Source organism: Pongo pygmaeus, chromosome 3 (assembly GCF_028885625.2).
Source record: "Pongo pygmaeus isolate AG05252 chromosome 3, NHGRI_mPonPyg2-v2.0_pri, whole genome shotgun sequence".
NCBI lineage: Eukaryota > Metazoa > Chordata > Mammalia > Primates > Hominidae > Pongo > Pongo pygmaeus.
The window spans coordinates 54754045-54775353 of record NC_072376.2 but is presented as its reverse complement, the minus strand read 5'-3'; positions in this window follow the sequence as shown (position 1 = coordinate 54775353).

Below are 21309 nucleotides of genomic sequence, written 5' to 3'. Positions count from 1 at the left end.
TTACAGATTAGGTTTTTGTTACCAACGGGAAAAGCTGTCACATCTCTGAGAGACAGGACTAACTGGATTTCCTAGGCTGACTAAGAATCCCTAAGCCTAGCTGGGAAGGTCACCGCATCCACCTTTAAACACTGGGCTTGCAACTTAGCCTCACACCTGACCAATCAGATAGTAAAGAGAGCTCACTAAAATGCTAATTAGGCAAAAACAGGAGGTAAAGAAATAGCCAATCATCTATCACCTGAGAGCACAGAGGGAGGGACAATCGTCGGGATATAAACCCAGACATTCCGGCCGGCAATGGCAACCCCCTTTGGGTCCCCTCCCATTGTATGGGAGCTCTGTTTTCACTCTATTAAATCTTGCAACTGCATACTTTTCTGGTCTGTGTTTGTTACGGCTCAAGCTGAGCTTTCGCTTGCTGTCCACCACTGCTGTTTGCTGCTGTCGCAGACCCGCAGCTGACTTCTACCCCTCTGGATCCAGCAGGGTGTCTGCTGCACTCCTAATCCAGTGAGGCGCACATTGCCACTCCCAATCGGGCCAGAGGCTTGCCATTGTTCCTGCATGGCTAAGTGCCCAGGTTTGTCATAATCAAGCAGAGCACTAGTTGTGGGTTCCACGGTTCTCTTCCGTGACCCATGGCTTCTAATAGAGCTATAACACCCACCGCATGGCCCAAGATTCCATTCCTTGGAATCCATGAGGCCAAGAACCCCAGGTCAGAGAACAAGAGGCTTGCCACCATCTTGGAAGTGGCCTGCCACCATTTTGGGAGTTCTAAGAACAAGGAACCCTAGTAACATCTCCATCTAGTAAGTACCAGTGTATTTTGGCTCTAATAAACAATGACTAAACTGATTGCTGGTCACAAATTGGACCTCCTTTGCCTTATTTGATAATAATTTAAGACCTCTGGTGAAATGATTTTGTTACTTGTCAATTGGCTGATCTTTTGGTATAGGCTTAGAAGAAAACAGAAAGCTATCCTGTGACAAGCATTGTGAGATACTGTCAGCCAGAGAGCTAAGGCTGGGGCAAAGTATCTCAAGACATTTAGGAAACAAAAGAGGAATTTGTGGTTCCTGTAGTATATTGTTAGCTTTGGCAACAGATTACCATTTTATGATCTGTGTTAATATCTTTTATTCTTGAATTAAGGCATATTTTACCTATGCTTTATTATATTGCAAAGGTAATTTACAAATGTAATAATTAACTTTTTATTCAAAATTCAACTCAAAGCTTTAATAAGCTTCCCATTTTCAGAAGGATGGATAGTATGATATGGACAAAAATATTAGAAGTTATGAAAGTAAATACTTGAATTTAGCTATTGTATTTTGAATTTTTGCTACATTTTTCCTCTGGGGCTCTAGGCCACCTCTAATCTTTTGGCTGACAGCATAGGGTAGGGAAATCAATCCAAGAAACAAGTTGCTATAATGTCTACAAGAACAAGCCAAAATACACAGAAAGATGACTTCCGTTCTTCAATCCAAAATCCCATTCCAAAGGTAATGCCAAGTTTGAACTAGTCAGGAAATATCAATGTGCAATTATTTGATTTATTCAAGCTGTTTGCAACTAAAACAGTAAGAGATTCCACAGGTGTTATCCAGAAACTCAAGAGCACACAGGCCCAATTTGACCCCTTTACTAAAAACACAGGTTCTTTCCTTACTGGTTTTAATCATTGTCTGAAGACGAGCCGGAGTGTACTGATTTGCAGTGAAGGCATTCTGGGTACCTGATATGGTTTTGTTCTGTGTCTCCACCCAAATCTCATCTTGAATTGTATTCCCATAATTCCCATGTGTTGTGGGGGGGACCTGGTGGGAGATGATAAGTTTAATAGTGGAGGTGGTTTCCCCCATACTGTTCTCATTGTAATGATTAAGTCTCATGAGATCTGATGGTTGTATCAGGGGCCTCCCCTTTGTCATCTTCTCATTTTCTCTTGTCACCACCATGTAAGAAGTGTCTCTCACCTCCCACCATGATTCCGAGGCCTCCCCAACCATGTGGAACTGTAAGTCCAAGCAAACCTCTTTTCATTCCCAGTCTCAAGTATATCTTTATCAGTAGCGTGAAAACAGACTAATACAGTAAATTGGTGTCAGTAGAATGGGGTGCTGCTGAAAAGATAACCAAAAATATGGAAGTGACTTTGGAACTAGGTAACAGGCAGAGGTTGGAACAGATTGGAGGGCTCAGAAGAAGACAGGAAAATGTGGGAAAGTTTGGAACCTCCTAGAGACTTGTTGAATGACTTTGACAAAAATGCTGATAGTGATTAGAACAATAATGTCCAGGCTGAGGTGGTCTCAGATGGAGATAAGGAGCTTGTGGGGAACTAGAGCAAAGATGACTCTTGTTATATTTTAGCAAAGAGACTGGCAGCATTTTGCCCCTGCCCTAGAGATTTGTGGAACTTTGAACTTGAGAGAGATGTTTTAAGGTATCTGGCAGAAGAAATTTCTAAGCAGCAAACCATTAAAATGTGACTTGGGTGCTGTTAAAAGCATTCCATTTTAAAATGGAAACACAGCATAAAAGTTCAGAAAATTTGAAGCCTGACAATGTGATAGAAAATAAAATCCCATTTTCTGAGGCAAAATTACAGCTGGCTACAGAAATTTGCATAGGTAATGAGGAGCCAAATGTTAGCCTCGAAGTCAAAGGGAAAAATGTCTTCAGAGCATGTCAGAGGTCTTCATGGCAGCATTTCCCATCACAGGACCGGAGGTCTAGGAGGAAAAAGTGGTTTTGGGGGCTGGGCCCAGGGTCTCTGAGCTGTGTGCAGCCTAAGGACTTGGTGCCTTACTGCTCCAGCTGCGGCTGAAAGGGGCCAATCTAGAGCTTGAGCTGTGGCTTCAGAGGGTAGAAGCCCCAAGCCTTGGCAGCTTCCACATGGTGTTAAGCCTGTGGGTGCACAAAAGTCAAGAACTGAGGTTTGAAGACCTCTGGCTTAGGTTTCAGAAGTTGTATAGAAATGCCTGAATGTCCAGGTAGAAGTTTGCTGCAGGGGCGGGGCTCTCATGGAGAACCTCTGCTAGGGCAGTGAAGAAGGGAAATGTGGAGTGGGAGCCTCCAGAGTCCCTACTGGGGCACCAGCTAGTGCAGCCATGAGAAGAGAACCATCACACTCCAAACCCTAGAATGGTAGATACACTGACAGCTTTCACTGTGTCCCTGGAAAAGTCACAAACACTCAATGTCAGCCCATGAAAACAGCCAGGAGGGAGGCTATATCCTGAAAAGCCACAGCGTGGGGAGCTGCCCAAGACCAAGAGAACCCACCTCTTGCATCAACGTGACCTAGATGTGAGATCTAGACTCAAACAAGATCATTTAGGAGCTTTAAAATTTGACTGCCTTGCTGGAGTTCAGACTTGCATGGGCCCTGTAACCCCTTTGTTTTGGCCAATTTCTCCCATTCGGAATTGCTATATTTACCCAATACCTGTACCTCTACTGTATCTAGGAAGTGACTAACTTGCTTTTGATCTTACGGTCTCGTAGGTGGAAGGGACTTGTCTTGTCTCAGATGAGACTTTGGACTATGCCCTTTTGGGTTAATGCTGAAATGCGTTAAGACTTTTGGAGACTGTTGGGAAGGCATGATTGGTTTTGAAATGTGAAGACATAAGATTTGGAGGGGCCAGGGGTGGAATGATACAGTTTGGCTCTGTGTCCCCACCCAAATCTCATCTTGAGTTGTACTCCCATAATTTCCATGTGTTGTGGGAGGGACCTGGTGGGAGACAATTTAAATCATGGGTACAGTTTCCCCATATTGTCCTCATGGTAGTGAGTATGTCTCATGAGCTCTGATGGTTTTATCAGGGGTTTCCACTTTTTCATCTTCTCATTTTCTCTTGCTGCCGCCATGTAAGAAGTGCATTTTGCCTCCCACTATGATTCTGAAGCCTCCCCAGCCATGTGGAACTGTAAGCCCAATTAAACCTCTTCTTCTTCCCAGTCTCGAGTATGTCTTTATCAGCAACATGAAAATGAACTAATACAGTACCTAAGGAGATATTGATCCCCTTAAGCCACAAAAAGGTTGTGCAAGTCCTAGGGAGCCAGTGAGCCTGGGCCAATTGCCCAGCCTGTCCATTTATGCCAGTGTGCCATGTTTCTTACCCTATTTGTGCTGCTATAACTGAATGCCTGAGATTGGGGAATTTATAAAAATTAGGCATTTTTTAACACAGTTCTGGAGGCTGGGAGGTCCAAGGTCTAGGCACTGGTATCTGATGAAGACCTCTAGCTACATTTTCACATGGCAGAAAGCAGGAGGACAAAAAGGGGATGAATGTTCTGTCCTCACATGGCAGAAAAGCAGAAGAGATTGAACGCATTCCTGTAAGCTTTTTTATAATGTCATTATTATTATTATTATTTTGAGACAGGGCTCTGTTGCCCAGTCTGGAGTGCAGTGTCATGATCTTGGCTTACTGCACCCTCTGCCTCCTGGGCTCAAGCCATCCTCCCACCTCAGCCTCCCAAATAGCTAAGACTATCCCACTGTTACCAGGGGGTCCTTGCTCCCAGAGCTCCCAAGATGGTGGTGGGCCACTTCCAAAATGGCAGCAAGCTTCGTGTTCTCTGACCTGGGGTTCTTGTCCTCACGGCTTCCAAGGAATGGAATCTTGGGGCTTGTGGTGAGTGTTATAGCTCTATTAGAAGCTGTGAGTCACGGAAGAGAACCGTGGAATCCAGTGACTGGTGTTCAGCCCGACTAGGACGAACCCAGGCACTTAGCTGTGCAGGAACAATGGCAAGCCTTTAGCCTGATTGGCAGTGGCAATGGGTGCCTCACTGGATCAGGAGCACAGCAGACACCCTGCCGGATCCGGAGGGATGGAAGTCAGTGGCAGGTCTGCGACAGCAGCAAACAGCCGTGGTGGACAGCGAGCGAAAGCTCAGCTCGAGCCATAACAAACACGGACCAGAAGAGAGTGCAGTTGCAAGATTTAATAGAATGAAAACAGAGCTCCCATACAATGGGAGGGGACCCAAAGAGGGTAGCCATTGCTGGCTCGAATGCCTGGGTTTATATCCCAATCATTGTCCCTTCCGCTGTGCTCTCAGGCAATAGATGATTGGCTATTTCTTTACCTCCTGTTTTTGCCTAATTAGCATTTTAGTGAGCTCTCTGATTGGTCAGGTATGAGCTAAGTTGCAAGCCCAGTGTTTAAAGGTGGATGCGGTCACCTTCCCAGCTAGGCTTAGGGATTCTTAGTCAGCCTAGGAAATCCAGCTAGTCCTGTCTCTCACCACCACACCTGGCTAATTTTTGTATTTTCTGTAGAGACAGAGTTTTGCCATGTTGCCTAGGCTGGTCTCAAACTCCTGAGCTCAAGAGGTCTACCCACCTTGGCCTCCCAAAGTGCTGGGATCACAGGCAATGGCATTAATTTATTCATGAGGATGAAGCACTCATGACATGACCACTTCCTGAAAGGCCCCTCCCCCCAGTACTGCTGCAATGATAATTAAGTTTTTAACACCTGAATTTTGGAGTGGGGACACACTGAAACCATAGCACCGTGACAAAAATATTTTCTATGTATACTACACATGCATTTTCTGTATGTGCCATGACATAAAGAAATCTCAAAGGCCTTTTTTTCCCAGATAACCTTTCTTTTAATGTGGAACTAGCTAGGCACAGTTTTCTCTTGAGTCACAATTACCTTATTTACATGTAATATTTCTCATTATAATATAATTCCTATAAGATGGGGGAGAAATCTGTTACTGATTCACCAACGAACTGTGATTGTGCTGTTTAGTTTGAAAACCTTATTTCTTTTTTATACCAGAGCTGTGTTCTTTTTCCCTCACTTATGCATTCTAAAGAAGGTAAAATGTGATAGAATTCTGTTTCCTTTACTATTTTCCTTGTTCCTATACAAAGGTCACATTGATGCTAGCACTCTTTTCTAAATTTGCTAATCTAACTTTTTATCTACCCATGGTACTCGATATTTTTCTCTTCTCCAATGTAAGAAGTTATCTTCTCACCAATATTGCTAGCTCAATACAACACTATTTTGTTTTTATCCATAAATCAATAGAAATGGCTTCCCCTCCCTTATCTCTGGTTAATGCCAGAGGCTTTTAAATAACAGAATAACATTTTGGATTTTCTATCCTGATATTTTGGGGAAAATAGATGCTGTCCATTGTTGGGTACTTATAATATTGCAGCTATTTTTGGAATCACCTGAATTTGCTGTGAAAATTGGCTACTTTTTGCTGTTTCTAAAAACCTCATATCAGCAATAATAAAGTTCAGTAATACACAAAAGTACAAAGCTAGCTTTTTTTCAGTTTGAATCTTCTCTACCCAAATAGCTTTATTGCACATAGCTATAAGTATAGTTTTCATAAAAATGAAAATCACCCTATATTGATTATACATAGTCATTTTCCCTGCCTATTTCATGTATGCTTCCACCTCAAGATCCTTGAAACTTTTCTTAGCCAGACAGAAACACTTGGAATATCCCTTTTTCTCTTTGAACTATGAGAACTATCCAGCAAGTTTCTATCAGAATTATTATTAAAACATTATTTTGGCAGAAAAAAATTGAACTTTAGTATGTAAAGAAAAATTTAAATTGGTACATCTTTAGTCAATGCCAGTGCTTTAAGTTTCTGCATAAGCAAATGAACATCTAACATAAACGGTAAAATGAAACTAGAGACTTCTCTAATCAGAAACTGCTAACCTACCTCTATAAACTTTCCACTTTAACCTATAACATTTATTTTCTTTGCCTTCCTTTCTTGTTCAGCCTGTACAAATTTGCTAACTTTGCTTCTGCAGCAGAGCTCTCTGAACCTCTTCTGGTTCTGAGTGATGCCTGATTCATAAATTGTTCTTTGCTCAAGTAAACTCCATTAAATTTATTTTGTCCAAAGTCTTTCTTTTAATGAGTACCAGTGGGGTAGTTCCAAACATTAGCTGAACATAAGAAGAAAGGAAGGGACATGTTCAGTGTGGTTGAAAAACACTTCAGAGATTTGGAAGATCCCTGGAAATTTCATATCATCCTAGTGGCCACATTTAGGAGCAAGTAGGAAGTAAACTACTGATATGTGCTGCATGTGTGCTAGCCAAGGTGCTAATGGTCCACAGTTAAATTGTAACTGCAGAAGAAAAGATTCAAACTCTGTAAAATATTTGAAGGGATTTATTCTGACCCAAATGTGAGTGGCCATGGCCCATGAAACAGCCCCAGGAGATCGTGAGAACATGTGCCTAAGGTGGTCAGGCTACAGCTTGGTTTTATACATTTTAGGGAGATAGAAGACATTAAGCAATACATGTAAGATGTACATTAGTTTGGTCAGGAGAGGTGGGACAACTCAACATGGAGGAAGGGGGTTCCAGGGCCTATGTGGATTCAAAGATTTTCTGATTGGCAATTGGTTGATAGAGTTTATCTAAATACCTCGAGTCAATAGAAGGGAGTGTTTGGATTAAGATAAGGGGCTGTGGAGACCAAGGTTCTTATTATGCAGATGAAGCCTCCAGGTAGCAGGCTTCAAACAGAATAGATTATAAATGTTTCTTATCAGACTTAAAAAGGTGCCAGACCCTTAGTTAATTCTCTTTTGGATCAGGAAAAAACCTGGAAAAGGAAAGGAATTCTCTATAGAACGTACATTTTTTTTCCACAAAACACAGCTTTGCAGGGCCATTTCAAAACATGTCAAAGAAATATATTTCTGTTGTAAAATACTTCAATTTATTTCAGGGCCTGCTATCTTGTCACATTGGTGTCTTATTGCTAAAAAGAGTCTGTTTTCTCAGTTTTAAGTTCTGTTTTAATGTTAATACTGATCTGTTGTGCTTGAATTCCAAAGGGAGAAAGGTATATTGAGGCGTGTTTGACCACCCATTCCTGTCATGGCCTGAACTAGTGTTTCAAGTTTACTTTAGAATGCCCTTGGCTGAGAGGAGGGGTCCATTCATTTAGTTGGGGGGCTTAAAATTTTCTTTTTGGTTTCCATAATAGAACCACTGTGGTCAGAAAATACAGCATGCCAACAAAGTGTGATATTCTCAATATGAACACCTATGTATCAAAGCAATTCTATTATATATTGCTTTAAGTAAACTTGTTCAACCATTGTGGAAGACAGTGTGGCGATTCCTCAAGGATCTAGAAAAAGAAATACCATTTGACCCAGCCATCCCATTACTGGGTATATACCCAAAGGACTATAAATCATGCTGCTATAAAGACACATGCACATGTATGTTTATTGTGGCACTATTCACAATAGCAAAGACTTGGAACCAACCCAAATGTCCGACAATGATAGACTGGATTAAGAAAATGTGGCACATATACACCATGGAATACTATGCAGCCATAAAAAATGATGAGTTCACGTCCTTTGTAGGGACATGGATGAAATTGGAAATCATCATCCTCAGTAAACTATCGCAAGAACAAAAAACCAAACACCACATGTTCCCACTCATAGGTGGGAATTGAACAATGAGAACACATGGACACAGGAAGGGGAACATCACACTCTGGGGACTGTTGTGGGGTGGGGGGAGGGGGGAGGGATAGCATTGGGAGATATACCTAATGCTAGATGACGAGTTGGTGGGTGCAGTGCACCAGCATGGCACATGTATACATATGTAACTTACCTGCACATTGCGCACATGTACCATAAAACCTAAAGCATAATAATGATAATAATAATAATAAAAGAAAAAAAAAAAAAAAGAAACATAGTAAAACATGTCAACATAGGAAAACATAGTAAGCAGATCATGGATCTTGGAAGTCAGACAGACCAGAATTCATATCTGGCTTTGCTACTTATCAGTTTTATCATCCTGAGGAAGTTATTTAAATTCTTCAGACATCCTATTACTCTTCTCTAATATGCTTGCCCCAGATGGAAATGTCAGAATCCAAAATCCACAATGTAAGCATATAAATTTGTTATTTAACTAGAAAAAAAAAAAAAAGAAAAGAAAATTTTCTTGCTTATCTTCTAAAATTGTAATTTTTATTTTGTATTTTCTTTTATTTATTTATTATTTTTTAGAGATAGGGTCTCACTTTGTCACCTAGCTTGCAGTGCAGTAGCATGATCATAACTCATTGCAGCCTGGAACTCCTGGGCTCAAGTGGTCCTCCTGCCTCAGCCTCCTGAGTAGCTGGGGCTACAGATAGATGTGTGCCACCAGGCTCAGCTCATTAATTAATTAATTAATTTTTTTAAGATATAGGTTCTCACTGTGTTGGCCAGGCTGGTCTCAAACTCCTGACCTCAAGCAATCCTCCAAAGTGCTGGGATTACAAGCATGAGGCACCATGTCCAGCCCTTTTTAACTGACTTATACCACTTACTCTCCTCTTCTTTCCAAAATAATAATGTCACCATACACTTCACTAAGAAAATTGAAGACATCAAATGGGACTCATTCATTTTCCCATTACTAAATTTATACATCTACCTGCAGCTGCACTCATATTCTCTTTTTCCATTTTTATTAAAATGGTGAAAGCACCTCACTTCCTCTAAGCCTAATTCTTCCACATGTGCAATTAATCCTATTTTTTCTTGTCTTTGTAAGATATATATCTTGTATTTTCCACTTATCTGCTGTAACATACGTCTTTCTCTTTCTACCTTTCAGTTCCATTTTTTAAAAAATAAACTGAATGTTTCTTGTATTTAAGTTTTCACTCAATTTATTAAATTACAGATTTTATATACTTGATTCTCTCAAAAATATCAAAAATATATATTAAAAAAACAAACGTGATACCCACAATGTGTTTCAATGACTTCAAGCTTATCATTATGTCTGCATATGATTTTGACATAAATGATCACTTCCATGCAGTTTATTCAATTATCTCTTACTTTCATACCAGTATTACAACTACACTTACTAATTAAACAATGCTTCACTTACCCAGCCAAGGAAAACAAGATTGCTTTCTGATTATGGACAGTTGATTCTTGTCCTTGACATCATAACTGGTTGTGTCTTCAATCTGATTGAAATTCAAACTGGCATTAGTTGAGTTATGTCTCTTCTTAAGTTTTACCAGCCACATCAATGATGCTTTCCAGATCCTACCTACTGGCAACAGCTTCCTATATCTTAGCCAGTGAAACCTAAATTTAATTTCTGACACCCGAGATCTCTGAATCAACCATTTTCTTTCTTCCTTTTTTTTTTTTTTTAAATAAGTCTTCATCCATTGTATTATTTAAAAACAACAACAACAAATCACTTTTCTGGCTCCGGTCTGTAAGGAGGTAGGAAGTCACCACTTCATCCTAATGACAAGTAAAAAAGCTGAACAAACTGAAAAATCAACACATCTTAGATCTGTAAGAGAAGTGAGATCACAAGGCAAAACTCTGCCCCTCAAATTGGAGAGACAGATAGATGAATACAGAGATCTACAACTTACTGGAATAGAAACATATAAGTAGAAACTTCTCCAGGAACCAGTCCCCAGGTAGGAAATCTAAACTGTAATTGATAAATTGCTGGAGCCTTAGAAGCTCCAGGTGGACCCAGTTTTGGGAATTAGTGGGTTCCTCACACTACTGAATTTTACCTCTGGAAGCCTGACAAGTTTCTCAGAGTAAGTATTGAAGAAAAATGCCCTCTTGCTTCTGGCAGGGGAAAGGGAAAGGTAGCATTTTGAAATACAACAAAAATTCTATTCTACTTAACAAGGGATGGCCTCAGGAAAAACTATTTAACTATAGCCTAATTGACCTGGGGGACGGGAAATACCCAACTCCACCCACTCTAGCCTTCTGTATGGAGGAAGGGAAATACACAATGCCAATCCATTCTAGCCACCCTATTCCACCTAAGAGGAGGAAAATAACAAGAAGAATGTGTAACATTCACAGTCCAGGGGCACAGGCTTATTAAAAAACAGAGACATAGCAAAAGGCAAAAAAACACAGTTTGAAGAGACAAAACAAGCATCAGCACCAGCTTTGGATGTGGCGGGAATATTGGAATAATCAGACTGGGAATTTAAAACACCAATAATTAATATGTTAAGAGCTGTGATGGATAGACAGTGTAAAGGAACAGATGGGCAATATAAGCAGAGAGATGGACATTCTAAGAAAGAATCTAAAAGAAATCCTAGAGATAAAAACACCACAACAGAAATAATAAATGCATTTGATGGGCTCATTGGTAGACTAGGCATTGCTGAGGAAATAATCTCTGAGCTCAAGAATAAGACAATGGAAATCCAACTTAAAAGCAAATAGAAAAAAGAAAAAATAGAATAAAATATCTAAGAATTGTTGGACAACTGCAACAAGTATATGTGTAATAAGAATACCAGAAAGAGAAGAAAGGAATAAATAAAATAAATATTTAAAGAAATAATGACAGAATCTTTTCAAATTAATTTCAGACACCAAACCACAGATCCAAGAAGTTCATAAAACAGTAAGCTGGATAAATGCCCAAAAAGCTACACATAGGTATATCATATTTGACCCTCAGATTATCAAAGATAAAGAAAAAAATCTTGAAAGAAACCAGAGGGTGAGTAAAACACTTTACTATAGAGGAGAAAAGGTAAGAATTACATTCAGTATCTTCCTAGAGATTATGCACACAAGAAGAGAGTGGAGTGAAATATTTGAAGTGTTGAGAGAAAAAAGCCACCTAACTAAGATTTTGTATCCTGCAAAATGATTCTTCAAAAGTAAAGCAGAAATAGACTTCCTCACACAAACAGAAGTTGAGGGATTTGTTGCTACTAGACTTGCCTCGTACGAAATATCAAAAGAGATTTGATTTTCTTCAGAGAGAAGGAAAATTATGTAGGTCAGACAGTTTCATCTTGTCTTAGTCTACTTGAGCTGCTATAACAAAAAATACCACAAATTGGGTGGCTTACAAACAACAAGGACTTCTGTCTCACAGTTCTGGAATGTGAAAAGATCAAGATCAAGTCACCAGAAGTTTTGGTGTCTAGTGAGTGTCCAATCCTTATAGCTGGAACCCTCTTGCTGTGTCCTCACATAGTGAAAGGGGCAAATGAACTTCTTTAGGCCTGTTTTAAAAGGGAACTAATCCTGTTTATGAAGGTTCTGTCCTCATGACCTGGTCATTTTCCAAATGTCCCCACCTCCAGTGCTCTTACTTTGGGAGTTAGAATTTCAACAGAGAAGCTTGGAGGAGACACAAATTTTCATGCTGTAGCAGATCTACATAGAGAAAGGAAGAGCATCAGAGAATAAATAAGTGAAGGTAAAATAAAACTTTTAGTTGGGCTCAGTGACTCACGCCTGTAATCCCAGCACTTTGGGGGGCCAAGGTGGGTGGATCACTTGAGGTCAGGAGTTCAAAACCAGCCTGGCCAACATTGTGAAACCCCATCTTTACTAAACATACAAAAATAGCTGGGCATGGTGGTGGGTGCCTATAATCCAAGCTACTCAGGAGGCTGAGGAGGGGAATTGCTGGAATCTGAGAGGTGGAAGTGGCAGTGAGCTGACATCCCACTTCTATACCCTAGCCTGGGCGATGCAGCCAAAACTCAATCTGAAAAAATAAAAAATAAAAAAATAGAAAACTTTTACTTTTTAATTTACTTACTCTTAATTGATCTGACAGATAACAGTTTGTTCCAAATAATAGCAACAATAGCAGATTACACATTCTTCTCAAATTCACATGAACTATTCACTAAGATAGACCACATCCTGGACTATAAAATACACCTTAACAAATTAAAAATAATAGAAATCATATGTTTGGTCTCAGACCATAGTGAAATTAAACTAGAAATCAATAATATCTATGTAGCTGGCAAATCTCAAAATATTAAAGAGTAATTAAAAGGCATTTTAGACTGAATGAAGCTAAAAACAAAGGGATGCAGGAAAAACAGTGCTTAGAGAAAAATGTATACCATAGAATCCAAATACTTGAAAAATAAAAAATAAAAATGTATAATCCATAATCAAAGCTTCCACTTAGGAAACTAGAAAGAGAAGAGTGAGCAGAACAAAATAAATAAAAATTAGAGTAGGAATAAATAACATTAAAAGCAGGAAATCAACAGAGAAAATAAAAGATATCAAAAGCTGTTTCTTTCAAAAAATTAATAAAACTAATAAGCCTGTAGGCAGGCTAAGAAAGAAAAGACAGAATTACTAATGTCAATAATGAAATAATGATATCACAACAGATCTCATGACTATTAAAAGAACAACCAAGGAATACTATGAATAAATGTATGCCAACAAATTTAATAACCTTCACAAAATAAACCAACTCTTTGAAAGACACAGTAAAACTCACACAAGAAGAAATAGACAATATGAAGGGGCCTAATTCTATTAAATAAATTTAGTTAATAATTAAGAACTTTCTAAAATGGAAAGCACTGGGCCTAAATGTACCAGTAATTCTACTAAATATTTAAAGACAAATTTATACCAATTATCAACAATTTCTTACAGAAAGTCAAAAGCAGAGGAAATACTTTCTAAATCATTGTATGAAGTTAGCATTACAGTAATACCAACACCTGATGAAGACATTATAATAAAACTACAAATCAATTTCTCTCATGAATATAGATGCAAATATTCTCAACAATATATTAGCAAATAAAATCCAACAATATCTAAAAATAAAAATATACCATGGCTAAGTGAGGTTTATCCCATGTACGCAAGGTTGGTTCAATATTCAAAAGTCAATTAATACATTTCATCACATCAACAAAGTAAAGAAGAAAAATCACATGCTCATATTAATAGGTACAGGAAAAGCATTTGACAAAATCCAACACCCATTCATGATAAAAACTCTCAGTAAACTAGGAATAGATGGGAAGTCCTCAACTAAATAATGTATAAAAAACCTACAGCTAACATCATACTTAATGACAAGAAACTACAAGCTTTTCCCCTAAGATCAGGAGCAAGATAAGGATGTTCTCTCTTACCACTCCTTTTTAGCATTGTAGAGGAATTACTATATAATTCAGTAAGAGAAGAAAATAAAATAAATGGTTTTAGATTGGGAAGAAAAAATAAAAGTATCTTTGATCATAATGATATTATATTCTATGTGTAAAATCTGAAAGAACTGGTAAAAAAAAAAATCTCCTGAAACTAATAAGCATTAAAGCAAGGTGGCAAGATACAAGGTTAACATACAATAGTCAAACACCTTCCTATACATTAGCAATTTATAAGTGTAATTTGAAATTAAACACACATTATTATTTACATTAGCACCTCAAACATCTGGCAGGTATAAATCTAACAAAATATGTGAACAATCTAAATGAGGAAAACTGTAAAACTCTGAAGAAAGATATTAAGATCTATATGAGGAAAACTATAAAACTGTTGAAAGGCATTGAAGAACTAAATAAGAGATAATTTATGTTCATGAATGAGAAGACTCAATATTATGAAGATGTCAGTTCTTCCCACTTAATGGATAGATTCAATGTTATCCCAATAAAGATCTCAGCAAATTATTTTGTTGATATTAACAAACTTATTCTAAAGTTTATATAGAGAGGCAAATGATCCAGAATAGCCAACACAATATTGAAGAAGAACAAAGACTGACACTTCCTGACTTAAGACTCAATACAAAGCTACAGCAATCATGACAGTGTGGAACTGGCAACAACAACAACAACAAAAAAAAAAACAGATAAATAATTTAGTGTAGCAGAATAAAGAGCTCCAAAATAGGCCCATGTAAGTATAGGCAACTAATCTTTGACAAAGGAGCAAAGGCAATGTAATGAAACAAAGGTAGTCTTCACAACAAATGATGGTGAAACAACTGGACACCTATGTACAAAAAAATGAATCTAAACGCAGACTTTACACTCTTCACAAAAAGTAACTTAAAATGAATTATAGACCTAGTTGTAAAAGGCAAAATATAAAACTCCTGGAAGATAATATAGGAGAAAATTTAGATATCTAGGGTTTGGCAGTGCATTTTTAAATACAATACCAAAGACAAGATTCATGTTAAAAAGAACTTATAAGTTAGACTTAATTAAAATTAACAAATTTTTGCTCTATTAAAGGCGCTACCAGAAATATAATCAGACAAATGACAGACTAGGGGAAACATTTGCAAAAGACACGTCTTATAAAGAACTATTTTCCAAAATAAACAAAGAACTCTTACAATTCACAATAGGAAAACGAACAACATTAAAAAAAATGGGCCAAATACCTTATCAGAAACCTCACCAAATAAGGTATACAGGTTGCAAATAAACATTTGTAAAGATGCTCTATATCATATGTCATTAAGGAAATGCAAATTAAAATGAGATGTCACTACACACCTATCAGAATGGCCAAAATTCAGAACATTAACCAAACACCAAATGCTAGTGAAGATGAAGAACAACAGGAGTTCTCATCCATTGCTGGTGGGAATGCAAAATGGTAGTCAATTTAGAAGTCAGTTTAGCAGTTTCTTACAAATCTAAACATACTCTTAACCATTTGACCCAACAATCACATTTCTTGATATTTACCCAAAGGATTTGAAAACTTATGTCCCCACAAAAACTTATACACAGATGCGTATAGCAGTGCATTTGTAATTGCTCAAATTTGGAAGCAAGCAATATGTCCTTCAGTAGGTTAATGTACAAAACAACTGTAGTACACGCAGATAGTTGAATGTTATTCAGTACTGAAAAGAAATGAGTAATCAAGACGTGAAAAGACATGGAGGAAACAATGCATATTAAGTGATAGAAGCCAGTTTGAAAAGGCTACATAGAGTATCATTCCATCTATAGGATTCTGAAAATGGCAGAGCTATGAAGATAAAAATTAACTAAAAAGATAATTGGGTGCCAGAATATAGGGAGGAGGAAGAGATGAATAGGTAAAGCACAGAGGAATTTTAGGGAAGTGAAACTACCCTGAAATGACACTACAATGGGTCATACTTGTCTTTACGCATTTGTTCAAAACCGCAGAATGCACATCACCAAGAGTGAACCCTAATGTAAACTGCAGACTTTAGGTAATAATATGTCAATATATGTTTATAAGTTACAACAAAATTTAATACTCTGGTGGGAGATGTTGATATTGGAGGAGGCTATATGTGTATGGGGGCAGAGGGTATATGGGACATCTCTGTACATTCTATTCAATTTTGCTTTGAACCTAAAACTGCTCTGAAAAATAAAGTTTATTTTAAACCAAACAAAGCAAACAAAAAACTTTTTCATCACTTGCTTAGTTCTCCTGAACAAATTTGACTTAGTGTATCTAGGAAGGAACCACCAAATATTTGAATTTTTATACTTTCATCTCCAGTTCTATAAGCTATCTATCAGAATCCCTATCATAACATTCCTTACAAATATCTTCTAGTCTTTTAAAAAATAACTCACCATTATTTGAAACTGCCTAAATTCTTTACTCCTCTGTCACTGATTCTTTAGAGTGCTATTGCATAACCAGTGTCTACTTCATCTAAATTAAGTAAGATCGATACTCCTGCTACACCAGCTAGAAGAAAGCTATGTTGGGAGGATAACTTTTACACTTCCAGTTCACCTCACTCAATGTTTCGCTTAAGATGAGTGACCTATTTGATTCCCGGTTTTGGGAGATGGAGTAGAATATACACAAATGGCTTATTGAATTAGTTATGGTATGGGTTGAGTTTCTGTTTGTTTTTGTTTGTTTGTTTGTTTAAAGACATGAAGATTAATTGTATGTAACAGAAGTTTATTTCTCTCTTACTTTTTGGCCCATAGGTTGGTAGTAATTTCATGAGTATTAGGCCTGTTGGCTGAGAGAGCATCTGTTACCTGCAATTTCTAGCTTACTTTTCTTGTTTTTGGGTAGCTATTCTAGTTGTCACCATCTTCTAGCCAGCAGAGAGAAAGGAACTGGAGGGCAACAAGCCCTTGTGGCCACTTAGTCACAAGAGATGCTCAGAAATGTACTTTACATTTGGGCTATTGTGGCTCAAAATTGAAGGGAGAAGGTTGGTTGTTAACAAATGGATGAGTGGATACTAAGAGATGATTTACAATCTCTTCCTCTCTGGCTACTCAAGTATCAATATATAACATTTTCCCCACTCTTGTATCCAAAAATGTAATACAACCTTCCATGTAGTCACTGCATTCTACACAAAGTCTAGAGTCACTGGGTAATATGCAGTGCTCTCTGTTGAGTTTGGATGTTACTCCTCAAGGTCTGGTGATGTATAAATTAATAAATAAATCATTTCTCTTTCTCCACAATTCTCACAAAACACGCACACACCCCTAATACACAGAAAAATGGGAAACAGAAATAGAGTATTGAAAACCAAAGGCCAGTTTTGGCCATTTGGAATTGAAGAATGCATAGCAGTCACTAATGCATGGCAATGGCGAACTCCTGCTGGGCAGGAATTATAAAGCCTTTTTGAATCATCAGTGGAAAAACTCCTTAGTTAGACACTAGCTCATGTCTGATTTATCCATTGTCATCATTGACTTTGGCTTGCTTTCTGAAAGGTTCCTGCATGTCCATTATGTTATAATGGTTTTTTAATCATTCTGCCTTTTTATTTATTACATTATTAGGTCTACTGTTTCCTTAAATTAGCTGAGGTGACATGAGGCTATATAAGAGAAAAAACAGTCTTGGCTAGGAAAGAAACCGTAATATGATCTCCATTACTAGGCTTCCTCCTGTATCTGGCTGAGAAATCTTAGGAAGAAACATTGGGAAAAGTTATTGGGATACAATTTTGTCCTTTTTGGTAGCGGCATGTAGAAAAACAGCAACACTGGTGTTTCCAATACATCACTAATCTCAGTCAATTTAAATTGCAAAACACAGGAAAGTGCTACAGTCTAAATGTAAGTGGCCTGTGGTTTGTGTGTGCTGTGGTTTAAATTCTGATCTCCATGGTTATGGTATTAGGAGGTGTGGAGTGGTTAGGAGTTGGGGAATAATCTCTTCCTTTGGGAAATGATTAGGTCATGGGGATATACCCCACAAATGAGATTAGCGGCCCTATAAAAGAGAGCCAGAGAGGGACCCTTCATCTCTTCTACCGTGCGAGAACACAGAAAAAAGGCAATCTACAAACCTGAAAGTGGACCCTCACCAGACACCACATCTGTTTGTATCTTAATCCTGGACTTCCTGGGCTCCAGAACTATGATAAATAATTTTCTATTGTTTATAGGCTACCTACTTTATGGTATTTTGTTACAGCAGCATAAATAGACTAAGGCAACAAAAACCCTTTTGTTTTGACAACAATATGTTCCATTCCAACTCTGCTTGCAATCTGGCTACTTTTTCCTATCTTCATTTGCATCTTTCAGAATCTTGCTAAAAGCCACAAGGTGAAGTCATACACTATGCAACACATTTACCTTTCAGAACTGCTTTCAGGCTTGGAAAGCATTTGGTTCACTTTCCAAATACTTTGTCATGACATAATAAAGTTTACCAGATTTTTAAAACTAAAATTTTATGTCCTGATGTGCACAGCCCACCTGGGAAGCTGATGCTTAATTTGCAATTTTTATTATGGCAGCATTATATTAGTAGGTTCCAAACCATATATTAATTATGATGCAGCATAAATTACTATACCTGTTAGCCCCCCAAATACAGTCGGTCAAACAAAAAAGAATTTATTTTTCATGTAAAATTCTAGAGGAATATGAAGGTTTCAGAATGTCTTGGTGACTCAACCAAAAGGTAATCCAGAGATCCAGGCTGGTGGAGTCACTGTGCTATCCTTAGAAAGTAGTGACTGTGTCTAATGTACCATTTTGTGTCATGTCTTCAGATCCAGACAGGAAGAAAGACAAAATAGATGGTAGTATATTTTCTTTTTAAGGATGTGACCTGGAATTTGTTTATTTCACTTAATTTATCATTACATCTGGATGGTACAAGAAGCAAGACAGCCTTGGCCTCTAGCTAGGCATCCATTTTCCCTGATGAAATTCCATGGGGAGGAGGCACACTTCTAATGTTATGAAAGGAATTGTGATATTGGGAGACAATTAATCATCTCTGTCACATCTAAACAGAGCATGGATGCATTCTTTTTTACTGTTCATACTCTCTGTGCATAAAATATACTTGGAGTGAGGCCAAGGGCCTGTCTTTAATGACTCCTAGAAGCCAATTTCTTTCTATACTCATTCTATGGGATGAAGTGGCTGAGGTAACCACTTCTTTTCTTGCATCTGGCTGGAGAAATGAAATTCTGTAGAACCAATTTACCCTGTGAATGTATCCTAGCCATGTAATAAAAGCGGAAAGCTGCAGTTTAGTTTTACTAGGTATAGATTTGTTATTTTGATCTCAGTATATCTTACTCCTGTGCTTATTCAACATTTGATTCCGAATTTGGTAGGGAAGAAAAGAGTGTAATTTATCAGTTGTACTGATAAATTAGCTACTGCCAGTTTAAGAAGCTACATTAAAGAATGGATAGATTTTGCAGTTACAAAATCTTTACATTCTTTAATGTAGCTTCTTAACCTGGCAGTAGCTTCTTTGCTGTGCTTAAATTTACATACCTACTTTATTGATTTAGCTACTTCATTTTGCCCAAAACCATGGACATCTTTCAGCCCTCACCTTACTCGATCACTTAATGGTTCTTGATGGAGTTAGATGTTCACTTTTTATTTAACTGCTAATTTTTCTAATTTGTTTACATGATTTCATACTTCCCTGATGCACCTACTATCTCAATGACTGACCCTTTCTTTTTCTTTGTTTACTTTTTGTTTATTCAGACTCTAATTATTGTACTTCCTGAGGGCTTGGCTCTGAGATTTGTTCCTACATACCCTCTGTGGTAAGTTGTATTATTGTACACCGATATTTATTTTCCCTTTCTTTTTTTTTTTACTCTCAGCCTTCTAATGAAATATAATTTTTTATCCCATTGGCGATGTGACACTTTTTCTAGCTTTATGTAAGTAGGTTTGCCACATGCTACGTCTGAGCAAGAGCTACAAATACAATAGCATAATTTGGCTTAGCTTCTCTTGTTTTTCCCTGCTTCTGTGAGAAAAGTCACATCCTACATTGAAGGTATCCATATTCCGCAGTCTAGAATTAAAAGGACAATTGTAGAAGACACAAATATGCCCCACAGACTAGAGCAGGGGCACAACCATCCCACAGAATCCACAAAAAGGGAATGAGAAATAAACCTGTGCTGCTGTCAGCCACTGAGCTTTTGGGCTCGTTAGTTACACAACATAAACTCCCAAGAGCTAACTAATATAAAAATTGGCACCTGCAACTATTGTCCTACTAAAACCTTTATTATGTCATGACAAACTATTTGGAACATGAACCACATGCTTTCCAAGCCTGAGGGCAGTTCAGAAAAGGTAAGTGTGTTGCATTGTGTGTTGCGTCACCATGTAGCTTTTAGCAAGATTCTGAAAATAAGACCCTCATCAAACAGGTGTCCAGCGCTGTACCTGGAAGAAAGGAATTAAATTATAGAGATGCCAAGACTCTGACTTAGGCCTTGCTGTTTTCCTGTTGGATCATATGACTTTTTGTCTCATCATACTTCGACACAACTGTCTATTTTTCATTGAATTTAAGCATGCATATATGCAGTTTTCCTTGGGTCTTTGGGTCTTCATTTCTGAACTGTCCCATGTCAGATAAAACTTTGGTTAAGTCAATGTTTTATGCTTTTCTTTTTTTTAGTCTATTTTTTTGTTACAGGGATGTCAGCTGTTAACCTTGCAATAGTTAAGTAAGAAAACTGTTATTTTTTCTCCTCTACATTATCTGGTTGAATTTCAGATTTTTATGTACCACTGATTGATTGCTCTGTGTCTCCCATTATTCTTTTTTCAAACAGCAATGCTTTTTTGGTGAATATTCCACCACTTTATCATGGGTGTATAAGCAAGAGGAGTATCAGCATTTAGACGTAAAACAGAGATTATCACAAAATGGTGGACTTAGAGTCTGATGCCATAATATCTTTTTGAAGGTGTGTTTTCTGTGCAGTAGTAAATAAAAATTTGTGACTAACGGGCATAGTGTGTTAATAGATTATCATTTATTAATATTCACCCATTCTTATCCTTTCAACCACCTGCCCAATTGGAGAAGTATATTTTTTTATTTCATTTTTTTTCTTAACTTGCCATGAGACTTAATTTTGGCCAAAAGAATATGGATGGCCATGATATTTAGCAAACTGAAGCATTAAATGTGGTTGCATGG